This window comes from Haemaphysalis longicornis, unplaced genomic scaffold, assembly GCF_048455015.1.
Source record: "Haemaphysalis longicornis isolate Haplotype H1 unplaced genomic scaffold, Haemaphysalis longicornis Haplotype H1 scaffold_1, whole genome shotgun sequence".
NCBI lineage: Eukaryota > Metazoa > Arthropoda > Arachnida > Ixodida > Ixodidae > Haemaphysalis > Haemaphysalis longicornis.
This window is the reverse complement of record NW_027526203.1, coordinates 23145195-23158857: the sequence shown is the minus strand read 5'-3', so window position 1 is coordinate 23158857 and position 13663 is coordinate 23145195.

The following is a 13663-nucleotide window of genomic DNA, read 5'->3' as shown; positions in this document are numbered from 1 at the left end:
TCACCATCGAAGACCAAATTTGGCATACCCTATATGCAAGCTAGTTCGCACTCTGGGTCTCCGCATTCAATCCAACAACAAATGGACCCATCAGATAAACCTCCCCAAGCAACAAATAGACCAACTAGGCCACATGATCCGGAGAGTTACGACGATACATCTAGAGATGAGGGAAGCACACCACCTCCGCCTGGTACAAGCCTTCGCCATTTCCCGCCTAGTATACGTGACTCAATACATGAACCTTTTAAAAGCTGAGCAAGTCAGACTGGAAACTATACGACTGAAAGTCACAAAAACGGCACCGCATCTTCGAGCCTCGTCATCCACGCAGATAGTTATGGAGATGAGCGCCCACAACACCATTTAAGAATTGGTTGAGTAGGCGTTTTTTTTTGCGTGACTCAGTATAATGTCAGACCTCAGAGTAGCCTACACAAAGGCAGCCCTGGTCTGTGCAGGTGTAGTGATAGCCGTGGTATGTACTGGGGACGACAACCATGGAGTCGCTTCTCCTCACACCCCTATGGAAGAAGAAATTCCATTTGGTGAGTAGGTAGCCACTGCTCTAACCAGCATCGAGCATCCCCGCTATATCTATACTGACTCCAGAGACGCCTGCCATGCCTTCCTACGTGGTCGTATTTGCCCTAATGGGCATCACATTTTCGACACCCACCAACCACCAGAAGAGAAGCGGATCATCAGCATCATCTGGAGTCCGTCTCATACTGAGACCAAAGTGAGTGGAAATGCCCGAGCCCGTCAGTGGGCTTACAAAGAATCTAGAGGCCGTGCCAAGGTTTCGTGGAACGAAGATCCAGACGAGCGGGTAGACCAACCTACCCCGCTTACGTACATCATATTTACGTATATCACAAAACACTATCGGGAGCAATTCACTCTACCAACTCCTCATCATTTGCTTGACAAGCGGGAGAAAGTCAAGTGGCATCTGCTCCAGAGCAACACTTAACCGATACCATCCAGAATGAACCTGCTCTACGCCCAGCTCTGCCCCTCACCCGAATGCCCCAACTGCCTACAGGCCCTCGGCACGACCTACCACATGGTCGCCGCTTTCTCCAACCATTCGGCACCACTAGACGGTGCACGACTGTGAGACCACCCCATTACCAGAGAGATGGCAATCAGGGCCTCGGACGCGGAAGGTCAGTTCCTGCTGATATGTGCAGCAGATGAGGCCTGCAGGACCAACGGGACCATTGGACAGAGGGACCAGCCCAGGTTGATCATCAAAAGTCCTTTATAGCTTCAATAAAGTCTAGTCCTCCGCCTTCAAACGAAACACGCTTGAACCTATACAGACCATGCTGTGTGATGAAAGCAGTCTGGACTGGCTGTCGAGGATAAATACCACTGCATTATAGAAAGAGGCCAAATCGACTTTTTGAAAGAAGTTGACGCCATGCTGTTTGTGTAGTAGCTCTTCTGTGTGGGGCAGGGGAAGTGAGCCCGCAATAATTGCTTTGTTACGTTCTGCCGGTCCACATGAAAAACTTTGACCAGCAGGTCCAGAGAGCCCTTCCGGGTTACAAGAAGTGTCAAAGCATCTCAGTGACGTAATATTTATGTGTAGTTGCTGCGTGTTGACGGCGTCGATGCCCAGGAGATGGATGCCTTGTGTTACCAAGTAGAACATGAATTGACCATGCCGGTTAGGATACTGGACTGGAGTGGTGAAGCATCCTTGAACATTATGTTACTGCTTGAAAAATCAATCAATGTCGTCTGTATTGGCTGGAGCATTGGCAGAGGCCTCAGTTTTTTATATCTGTTAGCACAAAAAGTTACAAAACTGCAGAACCCGTGTTCACGTCAAAATCGAGGGGCGTTTGTTGAACTTGCATTTGTATACGCACTCCAGTGCTCTGTTCCTCATTAGCTTGTAGTACGCTGAGATCTGTTGGATCGCAATGCTGGACTTCTGGAACAGTGATGGACTTCTTGCTAAGGTTCTCGCTACTACAGACTCTTTTGAAATGGCCTACCATGCCACAATTGTTGCAAGTCTTGTTCCTTGTTTTGGAAATGCGAGAATTGGCTGTGTATTTTGCAGAGCTGCAGCGAAGCAGGCCCTACTGTTATGGCCGGACCAGGCACGTTCGGATGGCCCTGGCGCGAAACACTTACCTACTTTTTGCACATACCCTGCGGGGCTAGCAGATGTCAAATCCTTAGAATATTTCGCGGCTTCTTCAATACTTCTTGCAATTGCGGGGACCCTCTCCAACGTCAATTATGAGCCTTCCGAACGTAGCAGCTCTCGAAGTAGGGTGTTGGTCGTCTTTATTACTAGTTTGTCGCGTATGAACTCGTCGGCCCTGTCATTAGAAACGCAGATAAGTGAACGTTCTCGTCTCGCAAAAACAAACTTGTCCGCGGTCTCGCTGGGCAACTGAATGCGATGACCAAAACGCTGGCATTCAATAGGCACTTCCGGTTCTGCTGCGTAGTGGGCCTCAATGGTCTGTAGAGCACTTTTGAATACGTCGTCGGCCTCCGTAGGTTGCTTCTCTGGTAGCGTGTAGTAGATTCATTGTCCCTGAACCCCAACGCAATGTAGAAGTAGCGCCTTCGGGAGCGCCTTCAGTTTTCCCGGTGTCGGTAGGAACAGCGGCGGCACCATCAGTGCCATTGAAGAAGATTGCAGTACGCCGTCTCTGTACTTTAGTACTCGAGTGGGCATTCCACCCACAGCCGAAAGTGTTGCCTCGTCGCCATATGCTGTATCCGACGCACAGCAAGTCACTGACGTCACAGAGGTTCGCTGACACTACCTCATACTAATGTGAAAAAGCAGCCTTTATTGTTATGACACACTATTTACAGCCAGGCTGTGGTTACTAACGATGAGAGTGGAAATTCGACACCTTAGCACTGTGCTCCACCTTGTAGAAAGAACATACATTAAACTACAAACGCAACAATTTGATTGGGGTTGCCGCTCAAAATATATTCAGTTAGCGTACGTCTGCTTTTCACATTCCAGCAACATTCGGATACACCGATTGTAAGTTTTTTAAATGCGAAAGCATTAAGTGGGATATCGAGCGGGAATGCGGCTTCCGGCATCGGCGGGTTCATAAGATCAACCACCGTAAAGTCAAACAGAATGATAGACATGGAGGAACAAGAGGATGGAGCTTATACGCCACACACACAGGAAATATCACCCAGCCGAACTCTAAAATAGTGCGAACGTAGTACATTCGCTATGTCACGCGAATAAAATCTCTGCGCGTTCACCTTCGTCGTCGTCACCGTCGTTATTACAATCATCATTGACCAAGGTGTGGGTTCTGCTTTCATCATTATCCTTATTACTGACCCTTGTGTCGGTCCAGCTGACACGACCTACGAATAGCTGCTGCAGAACGAATCACGTGAGCCACTAATCGGAATCGAAGCGAAATTGGTGAGCTGCTCAACCGGAACGCCTCAGCACCGCCTGAGAAGCCCCCGTGTGCTGCCGAGAGTTGGGCATCGCGTCTCGCTGGGGCATATTGTCGTCACGCAAGAGCTGTGACTCACCAAGTGGGCAGCGCTGGTTTGACGGTGTAGCTGTGATGACTGCAGCCACAGAAGCATTTTCTCTCCACTACCATGGCACTACCCATGAAGTCGGCCTAGGCATTCAGGAAGAGAAGCCGAGCGGCACCTCTCCATCTGTACCTATGCGGCCCGGTTACTAGGCCCTATAGCCTGCTACGGGACGCTTTCACGTCCCGGGTTTATAAAGACTGCTTAGGCCACCTTCCCACCAGCCGAGTTCAAGTCCACGTCTGCGCAGAGAAGGTTGCCCTTGGGACGAGGAGATTGATCCTCGCCGAAAATGACGGTTTTCACGCCGGCCCTCTTCACCCCAGACCGTCATGCACTCTGTGAGCAGGCGAATGGGCCGTGGTCTTGTGGCCTCCTGCAGGCAGATTTGCCTGCAGCTCTGTCAATGGGCCTGCCAACGAGGCTCTTCGTGCGCCCAGAAACTGGCGGACACGACTGCGCAACGCGTCCCCTCCAGCCTGAAGAAGCTCGCGGACATACGTCAGGCACGTGGAGGCCCCGGATCAATCCTGAGGGATGCATTGTTTCGGGCTCCTCGCGGTGATTTAATTTGGCGCAGAACGCCGATGGCGTTACGGGTTTGCATTTATCGCTGACGTGTAATTTGTAGTAATAAAAAGGAATTTTCCTTGTCTGTGAAAGTGAGAAGAGGTAATGCGATTTTGTCTTGTCATACTACGCTGCTTAAGGTTCTTTATTTATCGTAGAATATATCTGTCCACGCGAAGGCGAACATTGGATCGCGCGTTCGCCACGGCATCTCAGTAATAATTACTCCCTCGGAGAAGAGCAGAGTTTTGAGGTCTCGGTCCTCATGGGAGGTAGAGTGGCGTGTCATCCTGCTACTCGCATGAATCAGAAGCACAGCCTAGTGGAATAACACGCCTGTTATCGCTTTAAAACAACTGTACACCGTGACCTTTTCCATCAGTCATACAGCGATGTGTCTTCTAGGGGAATGAGGAGCGGAAGCATCGCTTTGTCGAAAGGGCCAATCTTTTCCGACCGTTGATCACGGATTCATAAGGAGCCTGTGTATGATCCATCACGTGTTTCAGCTCACGTCAATTTTCGATGCGAAAAAATTAAGAAAGCTTACACTAATGTGCAAGACTTCAATTTATCATACCGTAGACAACGTTCACGATCATCAGGACAATTTGGTCCATGAATGCGGCTGATTTGCTTCGTTTTTGCTGCGGCAACAATCTTTACTGCATGATTGTTGCTGTGAGTGTGAGCTTCATTCATTTTTTGGAATTGATAAGCATTGGACATCACCTTGGAGGGGCGTACGCTATGACGTGTCTTTACCTTCCGAGCAAGTGTTGCCACGATTACGGCGAACGCCAGTGCCAGATTCGGAAACTTAGGGGACCGGGGCTACTGGGTCCTAGGAGCCATAATGAAGATGATGATGATAACGGTTCCGCTTTATCACGCGTGAATTTTGGAAGGCCATGTTATACTCTCTGATCATTGATAAATTATGCATATATTTTGAGGTTTCTGGAAAGAAATTTCTTAGCTTGATATCTTGTATTATATAAAGACTTTTATTAGGGGTAAAAGTTAGTATCGTTTGATTGCAGGTCCATCACAATATCAGAATTAATCGGAGGGTATTTTTTTACAAGAAGTACTTTTTATTGAGCCTTTATGGTTTTAGTTTTATATGTATGAAAATCAACAGAACATAGGTATTGTCGCAAGTGGTAAGAAGTAAAGTTTTTTTTTTCGGAATTGGCGGTGAGCGCGAACACAGGCGGCGCTGCGAATCGCGCCTCCGTGACGTCACCTTAGGGATTCTCGCATTTGTCGTCTGCTTCACTCAGGATCGCTCTCCCTGCTGTTTCTTTGCGCTCGGTCAACGTCTGATTCTTGTCTGCACCAGAATTGGCGTGTGGGTAACTTTTTATCATAATAATAAGCTTAAAAGCGCATACACTAGCTCATGGTGTCAATTAAAGTTTAGTTTTGGATACCGCTACGGGAGAAACATTGCCGGCGCCAACCCATTCCTTGCGAAGCCGGTCCTGTGCGGAGCGCGAAGAGTCGGAGGTAGGCGTCAGCTTCTCATGTAAGCATTCGAAGAAAAGGAACAGTCAGCTGCTAATAACCGACAAAAGCGAAAATGGAAGACCAAAACAAATTCTAGGCCTTCAGGGCTGTCGGCTTTGGAAGAAGGCATCACGATTCCCGGTAATCATATGTAAGGTAAAACAGTTTTTGCAACCTTGCCGAACGCTCGAACGCGTTTTTTCACATCACTTTACGTTGTCAAGGCATGAAAGTTTGCCGACATGCACTATAGACTGCAAAAACTGTAGGTTGAGTTCCAAATATCCTAGTGTGTATATACGCGCGTGCTGATTCTATACCAGGCATCTAACCAGTATGGAGGTTTATTGAGCAAAACGAGTTACGTCTTCGTTAAATTTATAGCAACACATATATGTTTGTTAAACCTGGAGGGATATTTCGGAACATTTTGCACAGCCATATCTTCCCGATATTCGGATATGCGTTATAGGAAAACTGCACTCAAGAGGAGGAGGAGGAGTAAGGGGAGGAGGGGAGAACTTTGTTTAACAATTAAATTGATCTGGTTAGTGGGCCGGGTACTCAGTCCAGGACAAGAGAGTAAAAGTAATTTTCTTCAAATCATAGAACGCCATCCCGAGTAGAATAGGAATTGTTCTTCGCGCCTCGAAGGGTTGAAAAGCAATAAAGAGCTACTTGGAATTCTTCTTCGGATTCGAGTCTTGTAATATATGCAGGTATACTATTTATTACGTTAGTTAGCGAGTATATCATGCCTTCAACACCGTAATCATGTCATCATTGTTCGAGTTGATAGTCAGTTCGTTATGATAACGATATAATTACGATAGAAATTCGGAGCACACAAGCCGCCTTCGAGTACTGTGGACCACGTTGTTTAGGGCGCGATCGCGGTGGCGTAGCACAAACCTTCTCATTGTATTTGCATGTGAATAAACAAAGCACGCTGCGGATATGTACCTTCTTGCACGCAGCCGTAATGCAAGCCAATATGTGAAGAAGGGAATGTATGCAATACAAAATGAAGGAAATATCCACACGACCTTTGTGAGGCTCCCAAACATCCCGAAACGTCCTAATAAGAAGTTGGTGACGGCGCAGAAAAATTAATGCGTTGGGCAGAAAAAAAAGCAAGAAACATTAATCAGATACATCTAAGACAACAACGAAAGAAACAGAAGAAAGCCGCTTTATTTCCTGGTGTGCGATGAGCGTGTAGAGGCCGCTGCTTGGTACGTAGTCTTAGACTGTTGAGTCTTCATAGGAGCATCTCAAAAATACAGCAGGAAAGCCTACTCATTTTGAATACTTATCGAGAAGCTCTGATCGCTGATCCTCGCGAATAAGCAAGAAAGGACGAGTTACACACGATCTTCTGACCCATACTATGAGGAAAGTTGTTCTCTATATTTTCGTGTGTTGCAGACTTGTGGGGGATAGAGCTTCAAATTATTCAGATGCGTCAGAAGCTGGCAAAATAACTGAGTCGCTAGAAATACGCTTTTTAACGCACTACAGCAACGAAGCGGGCGATTTCTAGCCCAGGCACTGTTGCCCCTCACAAGCGGAGTGTAGCAGACGACAGCGGCGCGAATCCCTAAGCCGACGTCAGAGCCAGGGGGCGCCACTCGAAGATCTCACCGCCAATTGTGGCGTCGATCACGAACCCATTCGCCAGGCTCTGGCTGATGTTGCAGTGGACTCAGCATGAATATGTTGTTTAAATTTCAGGAGATTGTGGAGGCAGGGACGAACTCGAAATGTTGTTAATATACTGAAGGGAAGTGAACAATTTATACACACCGATATAGGTTAACAAAGCGGAGTACATGAGCAATAAAAGAAAAACTTCAAAACTGCAGATACGCTCCAGCTTCAAGCGCGTGAAACCCCCTTGAGCGCCCCAACCTCAAGCTCTCCTCTCTTGTGTATTCCGAGTGTACACACACCCAAGAACGGCCGGGGCTCTTTTCCCGCCTGAAGTAACTTCGATGCCATCCTCAATCGGCCTCTCGATTAGGGGGCTTATACGTTTCAAGGCTACCATCAACGGTCGCGACCCCAAGTCTCACGGGGAGCTGTCCAGCTCAAATGCTCAGCCAAGACCTTCCTTTATGGCAAAACCTGGGCATTTCGTTGTCTCGACAATTCTCCTCCAGTTCTTGACCTGCATATAAGGGAGGGCTCAAAGTCCGCGCAGGCAGCTGTCAATCACATACATCTGCCAAACAGGTAGCCGGCATGGCTTACGGGCCGGAATTATGCATGTTACCCGCGCACACGAGAAAGCACCCGGCGATTAGAACACGCGCTGCCTATGAAGGAGGGAGGGGGGGCTCACACGTGCCCCGCAACGCACTCATCCTATCACAGCACGATTAGCATAAAGATGATAAGCAGAAAAATGTCGCTTCTTTTGCTGGAGAATGGTCCGCTTCATGCGTGGGTTTGCTCAGGGCTGTCGAGCCTTAAGCGGCGATGAACTCCTGATGCGCCACTGTGAGGGCCTTGATAGTCGGCAAGCCGTTAGAAATTAACGGGTCCCATTTCTGTTGGAGAGCGACAGGGGAGTACGAGAGCGATATAATGCCTGTGCTGACCCGCGCGCTCCCTTTGTTACCACACAACAGTTACAGCAGTCAGTAGTTCATTGTCGATCGGTCGACTCGTCGTTCGTTCGTCCCTTGCAGTGGAAACACGCTGATGACTCTCGTCTGGATTCCGGATCTACCACGGAGGAGAGTCTGGGTCGACCTCTGGCTTCCGAGTCCTGGACACGTCTGCCGTGTCCACTATTTTTCCCGCGCTCCTTTGGGGGTCTGCGAGCCGCCAGACCTGCGGGCCGCCCTTTGTTACGCGCCCTCCGCCGGCTTATTCTAAAGCAAGAAGCGCCCACGGGTACAAACTGCTCATCGGCCCCGAGTAGTGGCGGAGGTCCGCTTCCAATACGGCAGCAAAGGGGCCGCACGAAGGATGTGTTTTGCAGTGGACGCAGCTTTCGTCGGCCCGAAAGAAAACAGGCGTTGTTGTTGCTTATTCTGGCGTCCCCCCCCACCTAGGCCTGCTGATTCACCAGCTGGAAGAGAGCCGCTATGGTCGGGCTGGCACGGCGGCCTCTGCGTCCCCGCAAAGTGGCGCCTCAAGATTACGCTACGAATGTAGTCGCGCGGGCGTGTAGCTTCCCCAACGCTAGTTGCTCAGACAACCTGCCGAGGCTACACCACGGAGGAGCGGGTTGAAGCCGAACGACCTCGGGAGTGGCCTACACAACCTTTAAATATTTAAATAACCATGCGCTGGCCATTGCTGCCGGTGCAAGTGCACTAAAGAATACAAAAATACACATGTTTCGCGCCGATCAAGCAGCGAACGCCAAGGAGAAATCTTGGAGGCGTTTCGCTTTTGTCGAAGATGGCGACGGCTGTGTCAGGAACCCTTGCGTAACATTCTCCAAAACAGAGGAATGGTTCCTGAATTTCAAATTAACGCACACACGTATACAATGAATGACGAGTCTGCTTTTGTCTGTTAAGTTTAGGTTTTTTCCTTTTTTTTCGCGCATGCGCCGACGTGGTAACGTACGTGTGTGTCTAGTAAAAAACTTTGCCATATTATACCAAAGAAAGTTGAGAGGAACGCGAAAGCTTGAAGGGCTTCCAACTTTCATGGTAAGTACATCCAGTCGATCGTTGAAGCTCGAAAGACCATACTTGCGAACGAAGAACGAAGCCATTGCGACGAATTTTCGCACACAAAGTTAACGTTTCTACGAACGATCTGAATATATTCCGATGCGTGGCTTATGTGATAAAGGTGTACTGTCGTACTCTTTCGTCATGATTGATGCGTGTAAACTGTCTTATCGAGGAGCGTTCCTTTTTCGGGATTTTCAGTGTTACCGTTTTGACACTACGCAAGACCGGTTTCACGCACGCGCCAGGTTTCTATAGATCTAATCAAAGCTTTACAGTAGACCAACCGGTCTATGGGTAAAAGTGTTAGTTATTTGAATGAACGCCATTGCTCCCACTAGGAGAGCTTTCGCTTTAAAAAAATTCAGTTGGAGTCTTGCTTTCGTCCCGTGCATTTTCGTGTGTCTGTGCCACAGCGCCAATAAAATGTACCCAAAATCATTTACAGTGGTTTCACATTTCAATCAATAGTTACATTCTACACAATAAAGAAAAGCAGTCATGTCATACTAGGTCTCTTTCGATCGACATGATGGATAAAGATTTCAACTTCTTTACGATGCATGAGCCCAAGCAGCTTTCATTAAGAATAGATTTCAAAAGATCTGCTCCAGTGCGTGCTATGGACCACTTAGCTTTATTTAAAGAACTTTGAGTTAGAGCCATGGCGCATTTCTTTTCTGCATGATATCCTATTTCCAAAAGGGCACGATCACTAGGCGAGACATCCAGCCCCTTCTCCTGACCTTTTTGAAGAACACAAGCCTTTGTGACTCTTGGTGGTTTGCCACGAATAGTTATAAAAGGTGTCACTCACGCGAAAAAATTTCTGGCCCTCGCAAGGCTAGGGCGTCCCGTTTGCCAACTCACTCACTCACTCACTCACTCACTCACTCACTCACTCACTCACTCACTCACTCACTCACTCACTCACTCACTCACTCACTCACTCACTCACTCACTCACTCACTCACTCACTCACTCACTCACTCACTCACTCACTCACTCACTCACTCACTCACTCACTCACTCACTCACTCACTCACTCACTCACTCACTCACTCACTCACTCACTCAGTGCTCAGTCTGCTAGTGTCTTACAAGAAAAGTGAAGTATAAACTAACAGCAATGGAAACAATATCTGTTGCGTTAACCGTTTTGCGAAGATCTCTTGTGATTGTGTCTTAAATGCGCAATGGTTCAGGTGTTGCACATTGTGTTGCAACAAACTGAACCACTTCAGCGAGAAATATCAAGTTGATATCAATAACCATTATGCGATTCATCTAATCCACTAGCTGCATGGAGCTGGTCGTTATCGCGATGAACTTCCTTGTCAAACGCTATGCACTGAAATTTTTGGCATAAAGTGTGTACGCAGAAATTTTAGCCCATATGGCAGTGCTTCAGTTCGCAATAATTACATTTAACGTCACTCAGGTTTAGGCAGTTTACAATGTTGCCCAGAAATTATTTCATTATTCTCATACCTGACCCTTTCTTATAACGAAACACGCGCGCGCCGAAAAGTCTACGTACTTAGATATCCGTGTACCAAAAAGACCACCGAAACAAACTGTGCCGAAAAACACAGGAGCCAAGCTCGAGGCCTTTTTTATGTGTCTTCTCGAGCCCCCTCTTGCTGCGTACCCGCGACAGTTGGTCCTAAACGTTTTCTGAGAAACCTCGAAAACAAGGAGGAGGAGTAGGAATTACTAAATTGAATTGACATGGACCCGAAGGTTGTCAACCATAACGTGCGGGGCCCCCCACTCTCCCCACCTGTGACGAGTAAGCCACGGTGTGAAGGGGAGGTTCAAGCTTTTACCTTCAACTTTCGATGCGGGCAGCAGGCACACCTTCCAATTTTTTTCATATGGTCGAGCGGGGCCCCCCACAGCTGGGGCCCGCGGCTGCAGCCCCCGTAGCCGCCCCAGAATCCGGCCTTGCCGAAGGCTAGAGTTTTTTATGCCAACCTGGGCCAATCTTTGATCGCGGGCTCGATCCCTGCCACGGTAACTGCTTTTCCAAAAGCAAACACACCGGGCCTTTTTTGCGCCCTGCTCGGAGGCTAACGCGTGCCCTCCACTCTTTGCTGATGCGCGCTGCTTTGGCGCTCTCCCTCCTCGTCACGAGGCACGCACTGCGTCTTTTTTCTTGGTATGCTTCTTTTTGCTGACGCGACCGGACCAAGCTGAAGGTTAAACAGCTCCGCTATTAAAAAAAAGCAGAAGACACGTAAGCACCTCCCATTGGTCGTGAATGCGAAAATATTAATGCAAATCCAATACCACTGCATGCTGCTTCAAGTATCGCGCTATGAGGAATGTTTTCGAGTATTGCTACGAGGTATCGATGATGTACTGTCATGGAAGGCCCGTAAGTCTATTCAGCATGCTGAGCTTCCGGCTGCCGACTACATACTCGCTTCCAATTCCGTGCTTGTGCGGTACATGTAGTGCCGTGCAGAACGGCCACGCAGAGCGTGCTATGGGAAGTTGTAGGAGCTTTATTGCTGCTGCAGACGCTGGACGGGGCTCTCGCTATTTCACCACATGGGGCTTCACTGCTTTGGTTCGAAATCCCGAATGCAACTCTTCCGATGTGTGCACCTTCGACATTGACCAATACGGCGAAGCCAGTTTAAGGATTCGAAGCTGTTTTACTGCTACAGACATACCATGCCGGACGCCAAAGCTGAGAGCCGGCTTTCTTACTCAATGCAACATTTAATATTTCTAGTGAAGAAAAAAAAGCTCCCATTTATTTCTTAACATTTAACACTTGATTTAAGATTTAACATTTTGAACATTTAACATTTACACCATGTAAAATTTATTTTTATCGTTAGCTCCCCATCCCCAACAATGAAGCCGGCGAACAACTTAATAATTTTTTTCTCTCCCAGGTTCACTACTGAAAATAACTGCAACTTAATTTCATTCCATCATCGCGATTACGACATGATGCGGGGTATCACACTTTCTCAACAGAACATTGGTGCCAAATAAATTGACTCATTCAAGCTTACATTTTCTTGTGGCGTGGTTGTTAACAACGCTAAAATGCTGAAAAACACAAACCCCACCGTTAGTGCTATATTACGCCGTATTTCGAGAAGTCACTATCATGAGGAGTGGTGCCGCAAGACTGGAAAGTGGGTAAGATTGCCCCAGTCCCTAAAAAGGGCTCTCCATCCCAGCCTAGGAGCTATCGCCCTATCTCGCTCACTAGCACTTGCTTTAAACCAATGGAACTTGTGATTTACTCTAACGTAGTCAAGTTCTCAAACCCTTACAGCTTTTTTCACCATAGTCCTCATGGCTTTCGCACAGGAGTATCCTGGGACACGCGACCTGCTTCATTCTACAATGACATCAGTTCCAGCCTTAAAATAAATAAACCCACTGATGCCCTCTATTTAGACTTTCAGCAAGCATGTGACAAAGTCCCGCATCAACGGCTACTCTTCAAACGTTCTTGCATAAGCTTAATACATCGACGTTCAATTGGTTTCGTAGTTTTCTAACCAATCAGACACAATTGGTGTAAGCTAACAACCATTCATCTAACCATGTTCTCATAATTTTTGGGTGTGCCAGAGGGCGCAGCACTCGGACACCTACTTTTCCGCATTTATATAAATTACATTCCTGCTAATATTTTAATATTCGCCTGTTTGCAAATGACTGCGTCGTGTACCGGCCCATGAAAAACGCAGTGATGTCATTATAATTCAGAACGACCTTAACCTCATCGAATCCTCGTGTAATGATTGGCTGATGTCTTTAAACGTAGATAAAACATTGTTAATATCATTCCACCCAGCGCAACGTTATCAGCAAGGGAATTACGTCATTTCCGCTGCTGTACCTTTAACAGCATGCAGAAACCTAAATACCTCGGCGTAACATTCTCAAGCAACCTCTCCTGGTCGACTCACGTTAACAACTTCGCCAATCTTGCGCTGGGTTTACTTCGTGGGAATTTAAAACTTGCTACCTCTTCAATGAAGTTGTTAGCTGATACCACACTTTTAACGCGGTAGTGTTATTCGGCTCATTTTTCGACTTCCCCAGTGACTACCAGCCACCCGCAATCAGCCGTGCTCATCAAGAGTCCTCGAGAATGCGTCACCGCTTCCACCCGGAAGCTACGACTGAGGAAGCAAGATTTGAGGGCTCGAATTAATCAGTAATGTGGCGCCAGGGCAACTGAAGTGCGTAAACGAGGAAAATGACACTACTGTAAAAAAGAAAGGACATGCAATTTCTATAGGTACCGCACCTGCGGAGGGAATTTCGTCAACCGCCCAGTCGGT